Genomic DNA, 17,543 nt, shown 5'->3' with positions numbered 1-17,543 from the left:
ACACACACACACATATATATATATATATCTATATCTATATCTATCTATCTATCTATATCTATATCTATATCTATATCTATATATATATATATATCTATATCTATATATATTTTAGGGCGCAAAATTTCCGGTCGCCAGATCACCGACTAGAAATTTGGAGCTGGCGACCTGTGTTCAGTAGGAATGATTTCTGCCTAAACTCATAGGGCTGCGCAGTAGGGCGGAGCGAAAAATAACTTTTTTATATATCGAAAACGCAATAGTGCGGAAAAGTTGTCAATTGATGTTGATAAAATACTGTAAAAATTTCGTCGCTGAAATCGAATATCTTCGGGTGGCGCATCTCCAAAAAAATTTTGTGTCTTTATAGGGTATGCAAACCCGCCGTACACATCACTCTTTGGCCTTTCTACGGTAAATGAACAAAAGTATAATCTACATTTCTTAAGTTAAGTAATATATAAAATTTAAGAAATGTTTTCTGCATGATTTAGGCGCATTTTGGATCACACACTAGTCAATTTGATCAAAATAACAATCTACTTAATACAAAATACATATTTTTTCTGCACCTCTCTGCTTGTTTCAGCGAAACGAGCCAGGACCCACGACGAGGATGTGGGTGCCGGTCAGGTCCCTACCATGCTCATCGTACCATTGATACACGTATGTTCAAATTTAGATCTTTGGCTATTTGCAGAGCATAGTTTGCCTTTGTTTCTACTTTTGTGTTTACAAATCGGTATTTTTAGTTTAAGTCTGATAAAACCATTACTGCCACAAACTGCTGCAGATGCTTCTGTTACAAGTTTCACGCAGCGTTCTGTACTCGTAATGTGATAGGAATATTTTAAAGCTCTTTTTATGACTGGATGTTCACGGTTATTATTGTAGATTTCAAGTTCTTTGTTGGAAAATAAGACAACGCTGGAGGATGCTTCACTTCAACTGATTCCCAATTAATAAGGTCTGTATAATCATTTGCATTGAAATTGAGCTTTGGTAGCATACATTTTTTTACAAGTGACTCATTGTCTTCTTTAGCTGGTCTTCCTCGTTTTGTCTTCCTACTGATACTACTGTCATATTATCTACTCTTCTCATTCCTAGCTTTTCCCATTACGTTGACTATCTTTCTCTATGCCTCTTTTCTGACGTGAAGTCTTTCATCGTCAACCATAGAAGGCAATATAAATTCTCCGGGTGTGCGAAATAGCAGTTATTTTGGATTATGCACTTCTTGAATCAATTGCCGTTCCTTTTGTTATATGTACCTTGAAGAAGTTCTCATTAACCACACGTGTTTAGTTCCATCTTTACAAATAGCGTATCTCTTTACTGAAAATCAGCGACTCCAGTCTCTTTCCTGCATACAGTTTGATCTTTAAGACCATCAAGGTACAAGTCTCTAAGATCCTTTCCTTTGGCCATTAGCACTTCCTTTTGTCCTATATTTTACTTTTCTCGCCGGGCTTTTGGGCAGTCTGTCATATAGCCAGCATTTTGTGGATCAATTATTCCAAAAGATTGCAATGTAGCTGTTGCTATCAAAAGCAGTTGCACGATCAGATGTTCGAAATCGGTCTGCCAGCATACCAAGAAGTCTAAGGACATGTCGTTGCTACTTGTTTCTTTTCTCTCTAATATTCTGTTGTTTTACAAATTAATAATCAACACCTAACTCATCGCCATCAGAAGATGATGTCTGGAGTTCATTAGAAATACTCGTTTGTGATGTGTAAGCAGACTGTTGGCAGGTGGTCTCTCGTGATTTACTTTTAGTGAGTATGATTAGTTTTAAAGTCTCCTCGTAGTCAACTCCCTCTATTCTGGCTACTTGTGTTGTTCTCTGATCTTGCAGAAATGTCCACTCCTTCCTAGGTATTTTCTTTCTTAATTCACATAAGCACATGGAAAGTTCAGGAACATATATCAAAAGACTTCGTGTAATCTTGTTTAAATATATCCAGTTTTTCTGGAAGCTAGCAGAAGCTTTCGTTTTCTTCTCAGATTTAACAAACTTCTTATATACTTTCCGTGCAAAGCAAGTAGAAACTGAACTACACGTTCTAACGACAAAGTAGGGATGGAAGCTTTGCCCTAAACAGATTTTACACATTGAGCAACGTCTCTCATCAACTTCTTTACAGATGGATCATGCCCTTTCTCACACTTTTCCAGCTCTACCAATTGAAAATAATGCTTCATTGCATCTAATTTTGTGGGCAACTACACACCTGAAAGTTCAGCTGAATGTCCAAGCACGGGGTGAGTCGTTATTAATCTTGTTCTTATCTTCGCCATGGTTAGAGTTTCAATATTGATATAAAGTACAGATCTCACACACATTACATGAAGTTTAATTTACAGTACAAAAGCAAACTGTTTATACACTTACCAACTACGCACAACGAAGTAAACACTGAAACGAAATGTTAACACCGTAAAATTACCTTGAAAAGATCGTCTTCCACATTCGAACAGTTATCGAGTACTAACATTGTTTCTTTTTAATACTACTACTATCAATTGGACTAATCCAAATTGAATTCATATTCAGGGGAGGAAATTAAATTCTATAAAGCAGTACGAAAATTTTTAAAAGGAAAAAGAGTGTTGAAGGAAAAATTATAACGAACAATGAACACATTTATCGGCATATTAATTTAATGCTAGAACCTTATAGGAAACCACAAGTACACTATATGAGATGCAATACTATATTTTGCTAAAATGGGCTATTTTATGGTTCCAAATCTGCCTAAATCATCTAGAAATTATTTCTTCGATTTTATAGACTGCTTACGTTAAGAAATATAGGTAGTAATTCGTTCATTTATTGTAGAAACACAAAAAAGTGATATGTACGGCGGGTTTGCATACCCTATAAAGATACAAAATCTTTTTTGGCGATTCGCCACCGGAAGATATTTGATTTCAGAAACGAAATTTTTACAGTATGTTATCAATATCAATTGGCAACTTTTCCGCACTATTGCGTCTTCGATATATAAAAAAGTGATTTTTCGCTCCGCCCTACTGCGCAGTTTATGTTTCCCACAAAAATAATTGTCGCTGAGTGGGAGAAAACACGGAGTGGGAAGTCTTCACAACGGACATGGAAAGCAAAGTCTTCACATGGTTGTGATTCGCCCCTTCTTTCCCATACTCAATTGAAATGGTCATATTTTGTGCAGTTTTATTTGTGAGTACAGCTTCATATGAGAGAGGCTTCAGCAGTCTCAACAGAGTAATGACTGCCTACAGGAATCCACTTAAGGGGATCTGATACCTCTTCGCTTAGGTTTCTAACTCTCCATTTGATAACATGTAAAATTTAATATGGTAATTTCTAACAAAGTATTGCAGGTAATGACTTGAAATTTTTAATACAAATACACAAGACCCATATAAATCCAACCACGGTCTCCAATTTACGTTACATGCGTTAGATTAATTGCAATATATTATTCAGTAAGTTTGGCAACAGAGAATAAAAAGTATGCTGCAGAGGGGAGAGGGCTGACCATCTGTTTGCTTGTTAGCTGTTTTTAAAAGAACGCTCTTACCAGAAAAACCACGTTGTGATTCTCACTTCTCAGTGGTTAGAATGGTCTGGACTGTAAGAGCCCAAAACCACTTCTTCCTTTCACGGTTTGTTTGTTTCTTCCACCCCCTGCAGTCACAAGAAGACAACTTTTTTCGGAAAGAATTTTGAATTAGTAGCAAAAAGCAAAACTGAATGACACCACGGACGGATTAAAGGGAGGGGCGATCACTCCCTCCGAGAACATTTGAATACTTTGATGTGGGGGGCGCGGTGGCTCAGTGGTAGAGCGTTCACCTCTGTTGCTTGGGGTGCTGGGTTCGATCCCGGCCCCCGCCAAGTGAACTTTGTGGTGGACAAACACCGTGCTCGTGGGTTTTCTCGGGGTTCTCCCGTTTCCTCCCACTTTCTTCATTCCACCGCTTCACTCATCTCTCATCATCACCGTCTCCTTTAGCCTAACCGGCATAACCGTGGGACGTAAAACTCAAAGATTTCATTTCATTTTTTGAATACTTTGAATAATCGGAGTAAGAAACTAGAAATTGCGTAATCTAATAAGGAAAGTATGTTGAAGTATACAGATCAAGACGCATTTCAAGTGTTACAGTATTGTACTCTCCTCCCCTCCCAATTCCCTTCTGAAGAAGTTCTCTTTTGTTTCTCTGTTCCATATAAACCTATACACTTACACTTTCACTATCCAGTATTGATTTTGACCATACCATCTGCACAACAAGGCGAGTAAGGTTTACGAGTCCTTCCTGCCCCCTTTTTAAAAATTGCTAATTATAATAAAATATATCGAAAACAATTCATCTCAACGATAAAGACTTATACACATTCATTATTGCAATCTTAAAATAAACTCGCCGCCTATCGCGTATGCTAGCGATCTAATATATACGAATAGGTGAAAAGTTAGTTTGAAGCCTTATGTATTGTTTTTCTGTAAATAAATACGAATTTATATTTGTTTCTATTGTTGCATCGACAAAAGTGAGTGCCAAATCGTTTTAGGCTCGTTGGTCTTTGCGAGGTCCCTAAAGATGCAAGGCCGTGGGCAGTCGCCCACCACTTGAAACGCCTCTGCACTAGAGGCCTGCACGTGCTCGGGCCTACAAAGCATGCATCACTTCGGGCCCGGGAGGGGTTCGGGCAGTAGCGTCATTTCAGATTTGGCTTGGGGAGCATGACCCCTTGATATATGTAAAATTTCGCGTTTTTCACTGACTTACTACTATTCTATTGATAAAATCTATATAAATCTCAAACTCAGAGAGTCAAATGCCTCTCCCTGCTCCCTAAATGACGCCCCTCGGTTCGGGATGTGAATTTTTAAATATACAACCACATTTCTCGGACTTTTCCTGGCCTAATTTTGTAAATATTGTGTAAAACGATACAGATTGCATCTTTCTTTCTGGAGGACTTTTAAAACACAACTGCAAAATCAAACCTCGAATTGCTGTAAATAAAAATACAATTTTGCATTAATCAGGGGTGCCCACAAGGGTGGGGTGCTGACTGCCACGGGTGCTGACTGCCACAGCCAATTATTGGTGCTGATTGCCACGACTGGCGCTGATTGCTAATATCAAGGTGCTGACTGCCACGATGGCATGCTGACTGCCACGAGCCTGAGAGAAAGTTGCTAGACGTAACATTACCGGACGCCAAGAAGCATGAAAGAAACTAGATAATCCTTAGGATCGTGTTGTTCAGACCAACACCTAACAAAGGTAAACAGGTCTCTGTATGTACACTCATGTCCACAATTATTGTCACATGATTATAAATATGTTGTTCTAGTAATATAATTTGATAACGAATTCGCCCGGTATTTCTTATAATGTTAGTATGTGTTTAATCGGCAAAGACAAGAATGTGGTAAATTTCATGTCAAAAGAGCAGTAAATAAGAACAATAAAACGAAAATAAAATTTTCATGTCCATTTAGTTACATTTTATTTTACTCATTATGATTTTCGTACTTATAATTCTTTTCCTATGAAATTTATCACAAATATAAATTTCCTGATTATACACATAATATAAATATTTAAAGAAATTATCAAATTATATTCTTACAAGAAGACAGTTATAGATATGCGACAATAATTTTGGACATGAGTGTACTTTCAGTTTTGTCAGGGAGCGGTGCGTACAAAATTGGTACGATTTATGTATTCTCACTTGAACTCCCTATGTCAGCATGAACTGTGTACAGCTGTGCAAATTGTTTCGAGCAGCTCTTGAAAGTTCCATCAAAAAAGCACTGCTGGCTGTACCTCACAAGGGAAGTTCAGGAGAAAGCACTCGCCTGCAGAGAAACTAAGCATGTCATTTGAAGTCCCAATTCATGCTGATTATAACAAGCTAATAAAATTCCTGTACGGTTGAGAACGGTTCGAGATATTCAACTTTGAAGTTTATATGAGAAAATGAGGATATATGCATTTATACGCGTTAAGTACAACATAATTAGTAACGAATATTGACATACGAATTGAAAGCTATCGGAAGTAACAGAAAAAAAGTGTTTCGCAATAACTAACGGGTTTGTTAGATATAATTAGTCATTACATTGTTCACAATAATCATAGGTTAGAGATGAAAATTGATCACTGTTGTTCTTCTGTTTTATGAAGATATGACGCAGGCAAAATACTCCCTTGCACCATGAACATTTTATATGTGCAATTGTGTTGCATCCGTCAAGAGAACAGTTCGCAGAACGAAAGCAAAAAGCAAATTCGACAAGTGATTCAAAAGTTACAGGCCTATAATTTGTTCGTAACCTGCCTTGCAGAACGCAAACTGAAACAATCCAATGTATTGCGGTGATCGGAAGTGATTCGTATGGACACGAACTTTATTTGATTGTTTCGTTGGTACATTATAACGTCCAGATGAAGAAGATTCATACTATGTACAAATCTCCTGCCATAATCTTTGATTGATCAGAATCAAAACACATCAAATGGTTGCACAAATCGTGTGCAATTCTTTGGTATCTTCTCAACCATTAGGTCTTTGCCATCCGTCATGCAACTTGTAATAGACAATTTGTCTGTGAATGGACCCCAGTGATCAAGCAATAGCAATTTCAAACCATCAGGCTTCGCCATGGGCGAGAATACTTAACGCATTGAAACGTGCATCCACTCATTTTCTCATAAATTTCCAAGCTGAATATCTCGAACAGTTCTCAACGTACAGGAGGTTTATTACCTGTTGTAATCAGCATGAATTGGTCCTTCAAATCACATGCTTATTTCTCTTCAGGCGAGTGCTTCTCCCAAACTTCCCTTGTCAGCTGGCTTCAGACCATCATATCCATTAAATAATACAATAAAACAATTAATATAAACAATGAAATGTGCAAATTGTACATATAACAGAAAAGACAATCCCTTTATAAACATCCAAGTGTATGTAGTTCGACTTAGTGAGCAACTTTGTAACTTATAAGATGCCACATAGATTTGCTGTGATGATTACTAAATTAATCCCTACTAAATTAATTAATAATCATAAATTTAGTATGAGGGATTAATTCTTCTCTTTCCAAATAGTTTCTCCCAGGCTCGTGGCAGTCAGCACGCCGTCGTGGCAGTCAGCACCTTTATATTTGCAATCAGCGAGAGTCGTGGCAGTCAGCACCAATAATTGGCTGTGGCAGTCAGCACCCGTGGCAATCAGCACCTATTCCCCACAAGGGGGGGGATATGACGCAAACTGCGTCATGGAAATATTGGGGGATGGTTAAAATCTATATAAATATGTTTGAGGGTGTGTAAAAATTAATCGAAAAGATTTTTTTTCATGGAAGAAACCTGCGGATAGACAATTGAGGGGGGTGCGTCATGGACATTGAGGGGGTGGGCACCACTGCATTAATAATTAAGTTTCTGTAATTCGGGCTTATTTCGGGCTCATTTGATTATCACAGAGCTCAGTCCGGGCTCGGGCCTAAATACTAAGAGATATTTCGGACTCGGGTCGGGCCTCAATTGTAAATCCACGGGCCGGGCCCGGGCTGAAAGTTCCGGCTCGTGCTGACCTCTGCTCTGCACCCGCACACATTCCTTCCTAGTCCAGAAAATCTCCTCCCCTCCGCATCGTCAATAATGGTAAATTTGTTCCTCGTATATTTGCTTATTATTGTAAGAGAAGTTCAAACCAGAACTCTAAAATTTGTTCGTTCTCTGGGGTAATGTGAGTAATGCAAATTAAGAAAGATATGCGTAATATACACATGTCAGAAAAACTTGATATCAATTTGAATAAACCTTGTACGTAATGTTTATTTTAGAAATAATAAACTTATGCAAATATATCGAGACATCTGAAATTTAATGTTAAATAGTGGAGAGTGAGCCAGAAGGGGCGTGCACTATTCAGTTAGTCAAAGAACTCGTAGCTTGAAAACTACTATTTAAACCAATATTGAATTAGACAAATTTGTAAAAAGTAAGATAACCATAGTTGGAAATAGTGTGTGTATTTTTTTTAGGAGGAAACCCAGAAGTACATTCTCGATAAAATAATAATAATAATAATAATAATAATAATAATAATAATAATAATAATAATAATAATAATAATAATAATAATAATAATAATAATAATAATCTTTCTCACTTCAATCATAGGTTGATGGGCAAGAAGGAAATTTTAAAACTTTTCTTTCCCCTGGGAGAGCTGTTTTATAATTTGATAAGGTCTCTTCTTCATTACTCCATTTATCCTTGGTCGGGCCGCGTTGGCTCAGTGGTAGAGCGTTCACCTCTAATGCATGGCGTTCTTATTTCGATCTCAGCTCGCACCAAGTGAACTTTGTGGAGGACAAACACCATGTGTGGGGGTTTTCTCGGGGTTCTCCCGTTTCCTTCCACTTTCTTCATTCCACCATTTTCTTCATTTCTCCACATCACTAGCTCCTTTAACCTACCAGGCATAACTGTGGGACGTAAAACTTATAGATTTTTCTATCCTTGGTCTTTCCTTCCTGGTTTTTCTTCTGCCTTTTCCTCTATCAACACGGTGTCCGATCTGAGTGTCGAATAAGATAGGTAAGCATGCTCTTTCTTCTCTTTCCTATTATCTTCATGATCTGTCGTCCTTTACTAGGTTCCTTTAGTACGTCTTCATTCCTTCCCTTATTATTATTATTATTATTATTATTATTATTATTATTATTATTATTATTATTATTATTATTATTATTATTATTATTATTATTATTATTATTATTATTATTATTATTCTTTCTACGAGTACATCTCGCTTTTGTGGCAAGATTCGCCCATTCTAAGGTTTTAAACTTTCGCTCTTGATTATAAAAATTCATTACACATTATAAAAGTCTATACAAAGAAATGTATAGGTCTACATCTTATAAATAGTATACACACATTCTACCATTATAAAAATAGTATACATCTTACAAAAATAAATTATTAACAAAATACCTCACTACTGTCAAACAACATTTGTATTGTGTATATATTTATATTAATTATATAGACTGTCATGTCTTTTAATCACATGGCCACCCAGCTTGCCTCACGACGATGGGCAGACGCCAATAATTTGAGTATTCTAGCAGGGAATCGAACCTAGAACCAGGTGATCAGGAGTCAAACGCTCTAATCATTAGAATATGAAACCCGATTGAATGACTATAAGGTTAAAATTCAAATGATTCTACAAAAAACAATTATTAACGAAATATTTCACTATATTTCTAACACTAACGACATTTATACTGTTGATACATTTATATTAATTACTTTATGAAAACAGGTAGAATGACTATATATATCTAAGATTAAAATGATCCTACAAAAAGCATTTTTTTCAACGAAATACCTTACTATTGTCAAACAACATTCATACTCTGTGTACACATTTATATTAATTACATTATAGAAAAGAATAGAATGATTATATGCTTGAAGTTAGCTCATCCAAAAAGCAATTATCAATAAAATATCTTAATATTGTACACTGATTACATGTACTGTACACTTTGTATATTACCAATACACTAATGTCTAAAAATTGAATAAAAATATTGTATGTATGAAATTATTACATTGACCCCACAAAACCAATTTTTGCCAAGTCTAATACCATCTTTCAAAGACATTATTTTTAGTTTTATTACAAAGTAGAGCATTTATAGCATGTTATACGAGAACAATATAGTATTTCTTATTATGATAAAGTACATTTAACACAAATACGTTATTTAGATACAATATTTTTGTTCGTTCCAAATTTTTAATACAAACTACTGCTGCTGTTGTCTTTTTACATTTACTGTCTTCGAGTTTATTTTTGTTTGTCGAATCTAACACTGAGGTTCACGACGGAGAAGAAGTGACTGTCCCAACCGAGAATCAACAATTCCAGGGAGTATGACTGCTATTTCTATAGACAGCCGACAAAAGGGTAAAGCTGCCCAAAACAAGTTTTTGAAAAAAAGGAAAAAAGAAAGAAAATTAGAAAGAAAAGATCAGAGGCGACATTGGTTTTTAGCCTGAAGCGCTCATAAATCACTACCACGTGTCGGGCTAGAGGTTCCGAGGGCTCTCAATTCCTTCAAAAAGATCTATCCATATACTATATACGGTATAGTTGCCAAACTTACTGAAGAATATATTGCAATTAATCTAACGCATGTAACGTAAATTGGAGACCGTGCTTGGATTTATATGGGTCTTGTGTATTTGTATTAAAAATTTCAAGTCATTACCTGCAATACTTTGTTAGAAATTACCATATTAAATTTTACATGTTATCAAATGGAGAGTTAGAAACCTAAGCGAAGAGGTAGCAGATCCCCTTAAGACTGACACACTGGATGATTTGCTCATAATTTCCATCAGTGGCCCTTCACTTAAGGACTTTGATCCGAAAACTGCAATCAACAACTGGTACATCTGTGCAGAGACAGAGAGAGCGTTACACAAACGTGAAGTCTTAAGGTAAGATATTTTTTAACTTGTATATGAGTTGTCCAATTGAAATTGATTATCCTGAATTTAATTTTGTGTTTTTAAAATTTTATGCCCTGATGTAATCTCTTTCTTTGTCAAAGCAAAGGCCGTGTGTGGGGGTTGGGGAGGGGAGGGGACTCTCATAATTTGTACGTGAGAGATATTGGTGACCATCATTTTTGGATTGGCGAGTGCGTCTGACTTTGAAATTTTGCGTTCTGATATATATGATATAAAATTAGTAACGTAATCAGAGAAGCCAGAGAAATGAACTTAAGTTTAAAGCTTCAGTTTTCAGTGAATGCATATCTAAATGAATTTATTAATGAAAAAAAAATCACATACAGATTAAGAAACAAGAAAAACTGAAAACTCAAAATGTGGATTGATGGTAGTATCCAAGAGAATCACTTTGTATATACATCGTCTTTCAGTCTGAAGATGCCTTTCACGAATATCTTTTATTTCTCCGTTCATTATGTTCAATTAGTTATAATGAACCTAAAATTTACGGTATTGATTTTTCGCATGTAAATGTTAAAAGCTTTTAATTATTCTCGACACGATTGCACGATACAAAGATATTTTTCTTTCTTTCTTGTTTTAATGTGCATAACACACGGACATGCCTCACAGTGTGAATTATTATTATTTGGAATATATTCTCCCTGATATTTGATGTATATTTTTATTGTTATTACCTTAATGAATTTACGTTCGCGAATTCTGAGTGTAGAGTCCTCGGTTTGAGTCCCACACTGTTAAGTGAAGGGAAGATTTGTCTCCTTTAGCTTAAACGGTATATCCCTGAGACGTTAAACTGTAAGGCATTCAATTACATTTTTATTTTGAGGAGAAAACTAAGTTGAATTTATTATGTGAAGTTGTTGGTACGAAATTACAGTGTCTACCGAAGAGACAGTGGGCCTTAATCAGAGTCTTTTTGACGTCTGATTAGTAACATGCTAAAGAGTTCGACTAACATATATTTCCTGCAGCAGTCAGGCCTTTAGTATGACACTAATCATATGTCAAAACGATCTGCATAAGGCGGAGTATGTCTAAGAACGACGAAAGAAAGAAAATACAAGGTGTGTTCAGAAAGCATCGAACCTTTTGTTGGCAAAAAAAAAAATATTTTTCTGATTTGGAAATTCGAAACCCTAAGCCCCTTCAAAGTAGTCTCCTTGTTAATTCACACACTTCTCCAAGCGCTCCCACTATTGTCGGAAACACTTCTGGAACGCAGTTTTTGGAATGGTGAGCAACTGTGCCATCACATTCCGTATCATGTCTTCTCTTGACTCAAATCGGGTCCTTTTTTGGTGACATTTTCAGCTTGGGAAATAACCAAAAATCACACGGAGCCATGTTAGGTGAGTAGGGAGCCTGACGACACAGAGGAATGTTGTGTTTGACTATGAAAGCCTGAATCAAATTTCGTGGATACTCTCCTCATGCCCAAATTCGCATTCAAAATTGAATGTACCGATTCGATTGAATGGTTACCGCTTGGGTATCGGCAAGCTTTTGGCAAAATTTGATGCAATATCGCTGCTCAAGTTTTTCTGTCATTTTTACAAAATACTGAAATCCAAAGACTGCTCACTACACGTCTTCACTCGTTGGCCGACTGTCAGCGACTAACGCTTTCTGCGGGTGGAAAAAAGTTCACGACTGCGCATGAGTGTCCCCTCTATATCTACACTGAAGAAAGTCCCCCGCGCTTCATTGATTTACGCGGGAAAGGTAAAGTTCGATACTTTTTGAACATACCTCGTATATGTTAAGCTATGACCGTATTAATGAATACAAGTATATTTTCAATATTGAGCCATTAATAATATTGAGTATATTATTTCGCCTGACTGTATAATTTTAAAATTAAGTAAATGAATTGGAGACCAACGTCAAACACTTAGCTATAATTTTCATTTAGAACACATGCCGGGTGCTCCTAAGAGATATGGGACCCAAAAGTCTAATAGAAAATCCATTATCATCTACCCTAATGCACAGATCGAGGCGATGGTGTTATTTCACTTCACAGTTCTATCGATCATCTTCATCCACTGTCTATAGTTTTCTTTTCCTTATAGCGCACAACCCTGGGACCTAAAAGCAAATAAATTATTCAATGCCTGTAAACTTATATGAAGCTGAAGCTCTAGAGCATATTTTTAAATATAGGGCTTTATTGTACAAGATTTTCTTGTAACTCTGATGTGAATTTTATTTTCATAATTAGGATGGATATTTTTTTTTAAAAAAAACAACAACTATTGAAAAGGAACAAATCTGAATAATATGTTGGATATGGACAGTAGTGGCTCTTGAAGTAAGTTAAGTAGGTAAAAAATACATTTTTGTCACTAGAAACTCAGGGAATGAAACTTAGGACATTATATACGTTCTTCCCTTAGCTTTAGAGGAAACATTATAATTTTTTGCCGATATTACTTCCCTCAATAGTTGCCACTGAATATGGATGGATTTTAATAGTTTTTAACCATTCCAGGTAAATGTTAAATAGTAACTTCCCAGTAAAACAAATACAGTACAACAAGTAAACAAAAAATAAAATTAAATATTAATGTCTAAAGACTGATTTTTTGATTAACGGAGGTAAAAGAATACAATTGGTGCAATGAAGAAGTAGGAGGAAACAGAAAAACTCCGAGAAAAAAAAAACAATGAATTGTCCACATCAATCTCACATGGTTTATTGTCAAACTAGAGAACTTTGCACCTTGTTGATACTTTATCGTTTAAGAGTCTTCATCCCGGCGAAATTAAAATACCGCTAATTTTACATTAATTACGTGATATCTTCAAATAGATAAAAGATAATCGAAATGTGGAACAAGAGCGCCCTAGACAATATCATTTTACATGAGAAACCGTTATCACAACTCACTTATTTGCTTTCGATTTCGATCCATTTTGAAAATCGGCATTTATTTTCGCGTTTGTAAGCAGCTGAAAACATAAAGCCACTAGGTGACTTGTGATAACGGTACCTCACGCAAAATAATATTGTCTATTGCGCTCTTGCTCCATATTTCAATTATCTTTTTATCTATTTGAAGATATCACATAATTACTGTAAAATTAGCGGTATTTTAATTTCGCCAGGATGAAGACTCTTAAAAACCCAAGAAAAAGTTTAGTGTTTATGATAGTTTCGTATGCCCCATTGCTACTAGTTGGAATAGCAACGCTGATCTCTACACAATGGTCCCGCTGAGCAAGAATTGAACACAGATTGCCGATTACTGTAAACACTTTTCAAAGTAGGGTCTATAGTATGTTTGGCCTTTTAAACGTTAGCATATCAATAAGGTATAAAGAAGTGCAACAGTGGGAAAACTGCTTTTCTTTCAAATTTCTGCCGCTACATTGGCATCTGTCGTGGTCTTTGAAACAAAACTAATACGTTGTCTGACCTTCCATACTTTCGTTTATACTAAACAATATCTCTATGAAATTGTCCTTTTTAAGTTTCAATTTTAAGAAATTTAATTATAATTAGTCTATAGCACCTCTCAGATCTCGATTTCTATCGTTACATTTTGGCAGGAGTACGGTACTTTTGACACACAACAGAAAAATTCTCGTGTCACAGTAGATGCTCGCAAAAACCTGGGGTGTTCGAAAACCTTTGAGTGGTAATGTACGTTTTAAAAAGAATCAGTTTCAAAATTGAAGTCTATGAATTCAGTTCATTGCACCTTATATACGCTAGATAAACAATATGAGAAGAGTGAACGCCAGATTGTATACACATTTTCTAAGAATATTATTTCAAAACCTCTTACATTTAAAAGAAAATTCAAGGATTTGGGCTGTAGTTCGATAACTTTTACCTGAACCTCCCTTTTAACGTATACGTATATTTGTTCCCCACGCAATATATAGTATTCATTTTAACTAAGTACAGGGTTGACAAGTCTTTGTATCATTTCAATAAGACAACATTTTCTGTACGGATGGCGTGTGCTCCTCCAATATACATTATTGAAACGTTACGTAAACATGCAGTATTTTTTTTTTTTTTTTTGAAATAACATGGCCGATAAAAATCTAATTTCTTTTAACGAGAGGCGGAGACTTTTCTGCAATTGTCACTCACGCACATCTTTTAACTCTACCTGTTCCCTTTCCCTCTCCCAACTTCCTTAGGTTTTTTTTTTTTTTTTTTTTTGCAACATCTGGCGTGCTTTTCTATTCCCTTCTATTGGCTATATCAATCGTTAGTTCGCGTGGATGGCTTGGCTTGGATAGCGTGTGCGGAGGGAAGATAGTCGGTAGCTAAGTGAGAGTGTAAATGAACTACCAATGCAGTCACGAATAGTATTTCAGCTCCACATTCAGAGGAAAAGAAAATAAATAAAATCACTATGTTAAGATCTATCTGACCGTGAAATAATATACTACAGAAAAGAAACTCACTACTTTTCCTAATATAAGAAACTGGTTAAACTGTCAAACTATGCTATACATAAGCATGAGAAATCTCAGAACAACACTTAGTTGCCCATCCATAAGCTGAAGGTGTTGAAGCAAGATAGATCGTAAAGCCACATTGTCACGTTAGAAGAACTTGTAGCTGTCAAAAAAAAAAAAAAAAAAAAATCTTGAAACCCTACCATATTTCACCGTATACACATAGTCTTGAAAGGGTCATAAAACATTTTTTCCATCTTGCAAGGAGTTGAACGATGCTCAACTTTCTGAGCCGTCTTGATTGCTACCTGCTATCGCCCCCCGCTGACATAAAAGAAAAACCAGTTTTGCCGCTTCCGAAACAACGTATTCGTTTGGACAGGGAGGGGAAGTGAGCCAAAATACACGTTTTTAATGAGGAGGTTCACTGTTTGCCCACTAGAGTGCAGTGCTGCATGTGTAGAGAAACCTTTCTTGCCTTCAAGAAGTTGTAACATGTAAAGAGTAAATATAAAGATCGGTTGAAAGATTTTTTTTTTTTTTTTTATGACAGCTACAAGTTCTTCTGATGTGGCAACTTAGCGAGAAACAGCATTTTAACATAGTTTCAACCTCTACCTTTTTCCAGGGGTGTAGGAACCTGGGGTAAGAGGTGCAGTTGCCCTTATCAATTCTGATGGAGAAGCAAAAACCATGAATTTCCTCCTATGAATTTCTATAGAAACAAGTTTCCCCATTAAAAGTCATTGAGTGTAATTTAAGCCTTATTTGCAGAACTATAAATTAAAAATACATATTAGGCTGTCACAAGTGACCCGTTTTCTAAATTTAGCACTTTTTTATAAATACTAATCTTTAAAATATATCAGTTTCATTATTATAAATTAAAGAATACATAACATTTACTTATATCATCATACCTTAGTAATATATGTTTTGAATTTACATAATATTAAGATATTTAATAGGTGAGAACTGCGAAACTAATCGAGTTGAAGACAACGAACCAATTTAAAAACAGAAAAAGAAAATCGAAAAGAAGCTATTTCCTAGATGTATTTCCTTACTAGATACATCTAAATTAAATACTTTGACACTGAATATTATTTTAAGCTAACATTGTAAAAATTTCTAATATTACTACATTCGGAAAAAAATTAAGTCCATGCTCATGTTCTTTTGCAAAAATAAACGAGTTTCGTTTTACAGTGTGAAACTACAGTAGACTTCCATACTATGGGATTTCAATATTCGAACTTGAAGAAGTACATCTACAAAACGGGTTGCAATAGATTAATAAGATCAAAGATTGAACCTGTTCCTCGCCGGACACTAAAGCCATATCATCGAAAAACTATTAGTCGCTAGGCATTTTTTTTGTTCTATACCGATAAAAGTTGAAACCGGAAATCGTTAAAATGAACCACATCCGGATTGAATAGATGTTTCAGCGAGACATCGATTACAAAGAACTACATCTCGATACTTCTTTCCGTTTTTGCTCTACGGAAGTCAGTATTCAAACAGTAAGTATTAGTAAACTTCAACCTCTTCCGTTTCTGGTAGTATTGCGGGTTGTGATGGTATACTCTCTTGACACCGTGAGTTAATTGGAGAAAACACCTTGTAGCTATTTAATACTATTTATGTTGTATAGCGATAAATGATGAAACCGGAAGTGATTAATTTGATTCACTTTCAGTTTGAATAGAGGGTTAATAGAGAAGGCAAACCTATTATTGGGAAGCTGAATCAATTGTAAAAAAAAACGCATCTCAATATTACAACGATATTGTATATTTGTACAATATTGTATATTTGTAACACTTCCATTTTTTTGTAATTTTAATTATTGTGGGCAAAAGGTGTTGCTTAAAAGTGTATAGACTATGTGATGACGAAGAAAAGAGAGAGAATAGAAAAATAATATGTTGATAATGTGGATAATATATGATTTTTTAACCGTTGTTATTGTAATAACAGATTCGTCGTTTTTCGGGGTTGCTATGACAACCAGTAGTTGTTGATTGATTGTGATACTAAGAAAGAATATAGATAATGAAAGCCGACGCTGTCTAAAATCACTGTGTATTATTTCAAAGTAGTAAGTGATTGATTATGTTGTGTGATTCCATTGTGCGTGACATCCTATAGGCATTATAATAGCAAACTGGGAAAAGTAACGATTATATTTTAGAAGTTACCGTTACATATAAATAGTGGTTCCGTCCAGGACCTAGAGACTTGTTAGAAGTTCAGAGTAAACAGTCTCATATTCGTTGATCATCACGGATTACATTTTATTAAGGAACAAGAGAAAGCTATATCGCAATTCAAAAAACGAATATTCACAGTGATGAAGCACCAATAGTGGAACTGAAGATGTCCATTCGTCAATGAATATGACTGAGCTTATAAGACATTTAGGACAACAGTTGAATGCTAAAATGGAACAAGTTACGCAACAGATAAATCTCAGCAACGAACAAATTACGCAGCAATTGGATGCTAAAATCGAACAAGTAACGCAGCAGTTGAAT

This window comes from Thermobia domestica, chromosome 9 (genome assembly GCF_964235325.1).
Source record: "Thermobia domestica chromosome 9, izTheDome1.hap1.1, whole genome shotgun sequence".
Classification (NCBI taxonomy): domain Eukaryota; kingdom Metazoa; phylum Arthropoda; class Insecta; order Zygentoma; family Lepismatidae; genus Thermobia; species Thermobia domestica.
The sequence above is the reverse complement of the archived record's forward strand: the minus strand, read 5'-3'. Positions refer to the sequence as shown.